This window comes from Cupressus sempervirens, chromosome 8 (assembly GCF_028749045.1).
Source record: "Cupressus sempervirens isolate cs-2001-9-10 chromosome 8, ASM2874904v1, whole genome shotgun sequence".
In the NCBI taxonomy this organism is placed as follows: domain Eukaryota; kingdom Viridiplantae; phylum Streptophyta; class Pinopsida; order Cupressales; family Cupressaceae; genus Cupressus; species Cupressus sempervirens.
The window spans coordinates 633405883-633414056 of NC_143125.1; the positions used below are offsets into that span (position 1 = coordinate 633405883).

The following is an 8174-nucleotide window of genomic DNA, read 5'->3' on the forward strand; positions in this document are numbered from 1 at the left end:
CCATGCAAAGATTAAGATTGCAGACTCCATTCATGGGGTTGTTGAGAGGGTGATTATTATTTACAGTCCACCAAAAGATGATGAACAAAGACAGTTGGAATTTCTCAAAGGTTGGAAGGTGGCAAAGAAATTTGGGAGGAGAAAGTATATGGGTGAAGTTATTGGATATGATCCTGCATCGAAGTGGTTTAAGGTTTTATATGAAGATGGTGATGAGGAGGAGCTAGAAAAGCATGAAGTTGATGCTATCCTAATATTGCATAAGGAAGAAGCATCTATTTCTCATAAAAGAATATTATCTCCTACTAATATGGATCACAAGGAATCCAACAAGTCAGAAAAGAAGTCTAGGAAGGTTGATAGAGATGGAGCTTCAACAAGACAAAAGAAAACAAAAATATTGAAAGATGAGACTCCTGGTTCCCATCAATTGTCAAATACAAAGAAATAAAAGTAATGTAAAAGAGAAATCATCAAGGCATGAAGGAAAACAAGATTTAGCAAAGTAGCCTATGGACGAGGTAATGAGAAAACTAAAATATGGTTCATCAAAGAAGAAAATGCCTACAAAGGAAAAACGAAAAACAAATGAGATTCCCAAGAAAGGTTTTTCTACCTCAAAGAGTATTTCTCCTCCATGGGAATCATGAATCAAAATTTTGCACCTTTGTCTATGGTTTTGAATAGGAAGTGATGGCCAAATATGGATATCAGGGTAGACATATTTATTGTAAATGTTTAGGCTTCTTTGAAGGACTTCCTTTGGCATCTATCATTGCTGGTTGTGTTTACACTGCACATGGAGGACTTTTTCGCAATGTGGAGTTGCCACCTTCATTAAAAAGATCAAGTGAAAAGAAGGGATCCAAGTTTGTCTCAGGCCCAGATTCTGAAGTGTTAAACCTTGGTTCTCTAGATGAATTAGCCAAAGCTCGGTGGGTAGTTCTTGATCCACCTTGGGAGGATTTGAACTTGATTCCTAGTGATGTGCTTTGGTTGGATCCTTCAAGGCATCCAAGTCTTTCTCCAAACACAGAATGGGGGATTGGGTTATTATGGGGTCCAAATTGCACAGAACAATTGTTAAACAAGAACAATTAGCAGCAAGTATTCAAGGGAGAAATCCACGCCAAAACAGAAGAAGTTTTTTCACAGACAAGAGTGGAAGCAAACAAGTGATTGGCGTGCCTAGAAAATACATTTTTAAAGAATTTACTTCTATAAAATTATAGCCAAATATTGCATCCATGTCAAGCTCCCTGCCAAAGAGCAGTTTCCAAACCCATGCCATCAACATATAAAACCAACGCATTGAAGAAATTACAAAAAAGGGTAGAGAAACACTCAAGGCAATTATCCCACATTCTTGGTGGAGGCAAACTTAAAATGGTTTAAAAGTAATACAACTCTTTAACGAAAGTGAATTGAAGACAATGCCTTTTGAAAAGGCAGTGGCATGTGTGCGGACCCCACCAATGACCCGACAGCTGGAGGCAAAATAACCTTAATTTTGACAAAACACACATAATTAGTAGAATGATGTCATCAAGTTGGAGGTCATCAGAAAACTAAAAATTTGGCACCTCACTAATTTGCTAGCCGGGAAATTTTTAAAAAATTGGCTAGCGACATAACAAGTCCCTAGAAAAATCCAAAAATTTGGCAAACACAAACGATTTCAGATGGAAGGAGATGTTGACACGTGTCTCAATCTAACGGTCCTCACTATCTCGCCAAGCAAAAGTTGCACAAAAATTACCATAGCGACATGGCAAGGATTAATTCAGTGATGACACATGGAAGCAGGTCCTCAAGATGGTGATGTGGCGAGCAAGTTTTTGACATGCACGAGATTGTGACATGTGGCAGATCATGTGGTTCTCACTATGTCACTAAGAGGAAGTTGTTCACTCGTTAGCATAGCAACATAGTGAGTGCTTAGGTGGTAGGACCAGTTAGCGATGATGTGGTGCCCAGTAGTACTAGCTCGAGCCAATCAATGAGTGACATGTGTCATCAAGCCAGTCAAACCAAGTTTGACCTCATATTCAAAGGGCAAGGAAAGCTGTGAAGGCAAATGAAAAATAATTCTTAAATCATTTTATGCAAAATGGATGCCTGTGCAATTCTTTTTAAAACTCAGACAGGACTTTAATATAAAGTTCTGACTTTAGAATATTTTAAATTTTTCACAATTTAAAATTAGATGTTGCAGATATGCCAGAGTTTCATAATAGAAGGGCATTTTTCAAACCAAATTTTTTGGCATTTCTGGAAGGCTAATCTAGCGATATTATATATCGTTGGAATCGTGAGAATATGAACTTTTTGATTATGGAGTTTTTTTTTGCACAGTTGCTTCCTAGTTTGAGTTAGAGCTAGAAAAATGAAATTTGGGGCTTTCTCGGTGGAATGGGTAAAAACTAAAAATCTAGTTAGAGGATCAGTAAAACTTGGTGAGAATGCAGTTGGAGTTCACTTTGCTCAAATTCACTCAGTAAAACTCAAATTTAGCCAAGAATTTCAGTGGGTTTTCAGATATTCTGATTACTCGACAAGTTTTCATCATTCAGAAAAGGATATTTGCAAATTAGTTATAGAAATGATGAAACAAAATCAGATATTCAGTTAACGAGAGAGGATAGAGAGAGGCTTTTTCATTTTCTTAGGAAGGAATTCTTGGTGGACACTTGTCATTTCCTGATCAGATCCAGGATTTTCTTCTTTCTTTATCTATCTCTTTCTTTCTCATTGTATAGGTTCCAATTTTTTCATTGTGAGACCATTGTTGGTAGGAAAGTTTTAGTCATTTTATGAGACAAATCTCTCTTTTATGCATAGCAATAGGATGGAATATACAGATAGTTCAGATCTATTAGGTTTTTTCATGTTTTCATTTCATGCATTTGGTTGTATTGTTTAAAGAAAATTAATACAAAGAGCAGAATAATTTCATTAGTTTCATTCTGATTCTTGTCTCCAGTCTCAGTGAATTGTCAATGTTTTATGATCTTTGAACAAAGAGCTTAGGTCATAGTTGCAATCCCTTAAGGTTGTATATTGTTTTGTTGTTTCTTATGACTCAAGAAGTTATGTAAATGCTTCATCGAATCAACAGGGTTGCAGGTTCATTGAGAAGGATATCATGTAAGAATTAGGTTTGGATTGAGCACCGATGTTTATTTACAAGGTAAATAGATAGATCATTTATTTGAATATATACATAAGTATCAGATATCTATATGTATGCATTTGATTCATGGATTTGCCCAATGGATTAGGCACTAGTCTGTTATAGGATCATTAAAGTCTTACTACAGCATATCTAAGGGTTTATTAAATTCAACATTGTTAATCAAACATTCTTTCCCTTTCATGTTGAAGGACCTAAATGTTTAACCCTCACTCAGCTTGTGAATATCATTGGATTTACAATTTGCTACTATAGATTTGTGTCTTTTCATAAGCCATTATGAGAAATAAGGGTAAAATTTTCTTAATAGATTCAGGGATATGTTTTTGCATTGGTACGGTATCATTTGAATCTATGGTCTACCCACCTAGGTTTAGTAGAGCTTGAAGTAGAAGAAGGGTCATGCCTTATAGTTGGCCTGTTGTCAAAAATGGCATGTTGAAAATGGGAGTTAGCTACCCCTAGATATGTCAGTTTCTCAGTGGGATAATTGAAAACCCTCCAGCATTTTCAAACACCAACACTCCCTATCAACTTCGGCATTCATGATGGGTCTCTCTCCAATTTTTTTTGAGTTGAACCGGGGGTCCAGCAGCTCCTATGAATCTTGTTGTCTTATTTCCTCTAGAATGTTCAGTTTGAGAGCCTTCTCTACCAAATATAAAGTCTCAAATAACCTATTATCTATGCTATTACCTCATCAGGTAACCTCTTTGTATAATCACCTTCTATGAATTGGATGACTGTGAAAATGAATGCGTCATTCTCAATTTTGTATTCCTTGCTCTATGCTAATAGCTTCTTCCTCACCAGTTGAGGGTAGACAATGTAGGGCCAGGCATTAGGATCCTACATATTGCCCCTTTTGTACAAACTAGGGTAGATTTTCACCCTTGCTACTAGCAAATATACCATATAAGAAGTCATATAGAACTTCTTTTTGTCTTTGACTACCCCCAATTACTCACACAATTTTTCACTTAATGTGGTGACCAAGTCTAGTGGCATCTTTGTCATCCTAATTGTCTCAATAAAGTTGAACATGAAAGTGCTAAGGTGGCCAGCTGCTGGAAGACCCATGACTCTACTCAAAAGAATGAGAGAATAGCCAATATCCTCCTTCATGTATCCACTAATCATGCCCACCTTTCCAATGACTCTACCTAGAGGAGTCTTCTCAATGAGATAGAAGGTTTGGATGATTTTTTATGTTTCTTTTGGGTGCTCCCTATACCACCTCTCTGCTACTTCATAAGAGAGTCTTATGAACTGATCCACCCTTGGGAGATGAAAGATGCTTTCAATGTTGTCAACTTAATAGTCAAGAACCACTTCTCCTATCACACTCTTCACCACTCTCTCTTCAGGAACAAAGTTTTTGGCTAATGTCATGATCAACTCTGTTGATTGCACTGATACTAGATGGGAAACTACTCTCACCAACCCCAACCAGATTAAGGTAGATACTAGAGTAGATATCTCTATAGGTTTGTTACAGATTCTAAGGAACACTCTAAAGTCAACATGTCCCAAATTAGTGTCTTTAATTTCCAAATAGTCATCTTGGAATTTTGACTTTGATGGCATGCCTTGGAACTTGAACACAATGGGCTTAGGTGTCATTTTCTCTTTGGATGTGGATGTCATTATATCTGGATGACACAAGAATGGCATTTATTAGTTCAAAATAATGTAAACTTAGAAACTAAAATGCAAAAAACATTCCATCATTTATAAAAATAAATAAAAATAGAAATGAGATGCTCAATTTTGGTGCTTTTATTTATTTTTTGTTTTTTTTTTTTTTCTTTGAGTTTTTTCAAAGTGTGGCATGCAAATGCATGCATAGTGCGTGGAGAGATGTGCAAGCACAATTGCAGATTGTGCAAATTGGGCATTTGTCATGACATGCGCATGGGTGAGAGGCATGGTTACACAAGGAAAATAGATGCGTGGTGCACAACGTGCATAAAATGTAGGGAAATGTAAGTGCATGGAGTTATGAAAGTGCACGGTGCAAGGTTCTATGGAATGTGTGACATAAGGTAGTATCCATGGTGAAGAGTGGTGCAATGGGTATGTAGAGTGAAGTGTTGTGTTTGTGGGTGCATGGACCAAACTGTGGAGTGGTAAACAAGTGCAGGTTGTAAGGCGCAGTAGTGTGTGTGGGTGCACAGTATGACCTTGAGGTGAGAAGCACATCTAGATGATGTAAGTAATGATGGAGCAGTAGCACCAAACCCTAATCCAGAATCTGTAGAATGCCAAGATGAAGCAAGGTTGTTGAGAGTGTTGTCTAAGGAAAATTCAAAGTCTGCTATAGAAGTTGTTCCTTATGATAGAAAATTGGATACTAATGTTGTATTGGATTGGATCTTTGATATGGAGAAGTTCTTTGAGTATGAAAACACTCCTGATAATAGGATGGTAAAAACTTCTATTAAAAGGTTAAAGGGTCATGCTTCAGTATGGTGGGAACATTTGCAAACTGATAGACAAAAGAGAGGAAAGGAAAAGATCAGAACTTAGGTGAAGATGGTGAGCAAGGTAAAAAACAAATTCTTCCCTACTGATTACCAAGTTAGCTTGCTGAGAAAGATGAAAATTTTGAGACAAAGAGACATGAGTGTGAAGGAGTATATTAAGGAATTCTATAGATTGAACATCAGATCTAGACATGTGGATGATGATGTTGAGAAAATTACAAGGTACATAAATGGATTAATATCTAGAATACAAGATAAAATATTTTTTGTGAAATTAGAAAGTGTGGAAGAAGCATAAAAATATGCCTTGAAGGCTGAGGAGATCTTGACAAAGAAGCATGAACAAAGACAAAGAGGTGGAGGAGGTAGATTCTAGAGAGGTAGAGGTAGATATTATGGTGAAAGTGGTAGATCTAATAATTATGTATAGGATAAAAGAAAATTTGAGTGGAAGAAAGATCAAAAAGGCAAGACTAAATAGAAAAGTGGTAATTCTTACCGAGCAGGTACTAATTCTTACTGAGAAAGAGTTAATTCTTATTCTAGAGGTTGATTTCATCGTAATTGTTTCAAATGTGGTAAAGAGGGACATAGATCTTTTGAATGTAGATTCTCTGAAACTAGGCAAGTTAATAGAAATATTGTGATTCAAGAAGGTGATGAGGGTTCACGAAGTGGACCTAAGGCTAGAGAAAATTTGATGGTGAGAAGAACCTTATGCAATAAGGGAAGTGATGAGGAACCTATTTTAAGGAGAAGTCTTTTCAAGACAAGATGTAAGATGGTTGGAAAATATTGCAAAGTGATCATTGATAGTGGAAGTTCTAAAAATTTGGCATCAAAAGAGCTAGTCACAAAGTTTTAATTGTAGAGGCTGAAGCATCCTAAACCCTATCATGTTTCATGGATCAAAGATGAGCATAAGATATTGGTAAGTGAGCAATGTCGTGTGAAGTTCAAAATTGGATATTACTTTGATGAAGTTTTGTATGATATTATGCCTGTGGATTATTGTCATATTTTTTTGGGTAGACCTTAGCAATATGATAGATATGCTATACATGATGAAAAATTGAATCAATATACTCTTTGGGTGAATGGGAAGAAACAACTATTGTTGCCTTTAATTGAATCTCTAGATGAGGTTAATGGGAAACAATTTGAAAAAGAAATGAAAAAGAATCAAGTTTTTTTACTATAATTCCAAAGAAATCAAGTTGTGTCAATAGTAACCAAGTGCCAAAAAATAGTGTTAACCGAGTGCCAATCAGTGGTGATTGAGTGACAGCTGGTAGTGTTGACTGAGTACAAAAGAAATTGTAGAATGGTTGAATGAGTATAAAAATATTGTTGTAGAGGATATATCTAATGGTTTACCTCCAATGAGAAGAATAAGTCATTGTATGGATCTGATTCCTAGAGTTAGTTTGTCAAACAAAGCACATTTTGATTAACACCTGTAGAGAATGAAGAACTTAATAAATAACTACATGAGTTATTACAAAAAGGTTTGATTAGAGAAATCTTGAGTCCATGTGTTGTACCTATTGTATTAGCACCCAAAAAGAATGGAGAATGGAGAATGTGTACTGATTCTAGAGTTATTAACAAGATCACAGTGAAATATAGGTTTCCTATGCCGAGGATGGATGACATGATGGATTGTTTGAATGGAGCAAAGTATTTTACAAAGATTGATTTGAAGAGTGACTATCATCAGATCAAAATTAGAGAAGGTGATGAAAGGAAGACCACTTTCAAGCCAAAAGATGATTTGTACGAATGGTTGGTTATGCCTTTTGGTTTGACTAATGCACCTAGTACTTTCATGAGGTTGATGAATGAATTTTTGAAAAGATTCTCAGGTAAGTTTGTGATTTTTTAATTGGATGATATTCTGATATTTAGTAAGACTAAGGAAGAACATCTTGAGAATATCAAACAAGTATTGAAGAGGTTGAAAGAGGAGAAGTTGTTGATTAATCTAAAAAAGTGTTCTTTTATGCAAGAGGAGATTATGTATTTGGGATTTGTGATTTTAGCTGATGGATTGAAGATGGATCCTAAGAAGGTTAAGTAATTTTAGAATGGCCTACACCTGAGAATGTGGGTGAGGTAAGATCATTTAATAGTTTGGCTAGTTTTAATAAAAAATTTATAAAGAATTTTAGTGTTGTTTGTAATGCTATGAGTGAGACAATGAGGGGAGATAAAAAGGAATTCAAGTGGATGCATGGAGCTAATAAAATTTTTGAGACTTTGAAATGAAAGGTCATTGAATTACCTATATTAACTTTGCCTAATTTCAACAAAGTATTTCAAGTTGAATGTGATGGAAGTGGTAATGCAATAGGAGCTATATTAAGTCAAGAAGGTAAACTTGTTGCTTTTTTTAGTAAAATGTTTAATGATGCTAAAAGGAAGTATTCTATGTATGATCAAGAATCTTATGCTATTATTCAAGCATTGAAGAAGTGGAAACATTATTTGATTCC

At 35.6% G+C, this 8174-nt stretch overlaps 1 pseudogene; it reads left to right on the forward strand.

The window, feature by feature from the left end:
- Positions 1-588: 588 nt before the first annotated feature.
- LOC149544019 (serine/threonine-protein phosphatase 7 pseudogene) lies at positions 589-1101 on the forward strand (annotated as a pseudogene).
- Positions 1102-8174: the final 7073 nt, after the last annotated feature.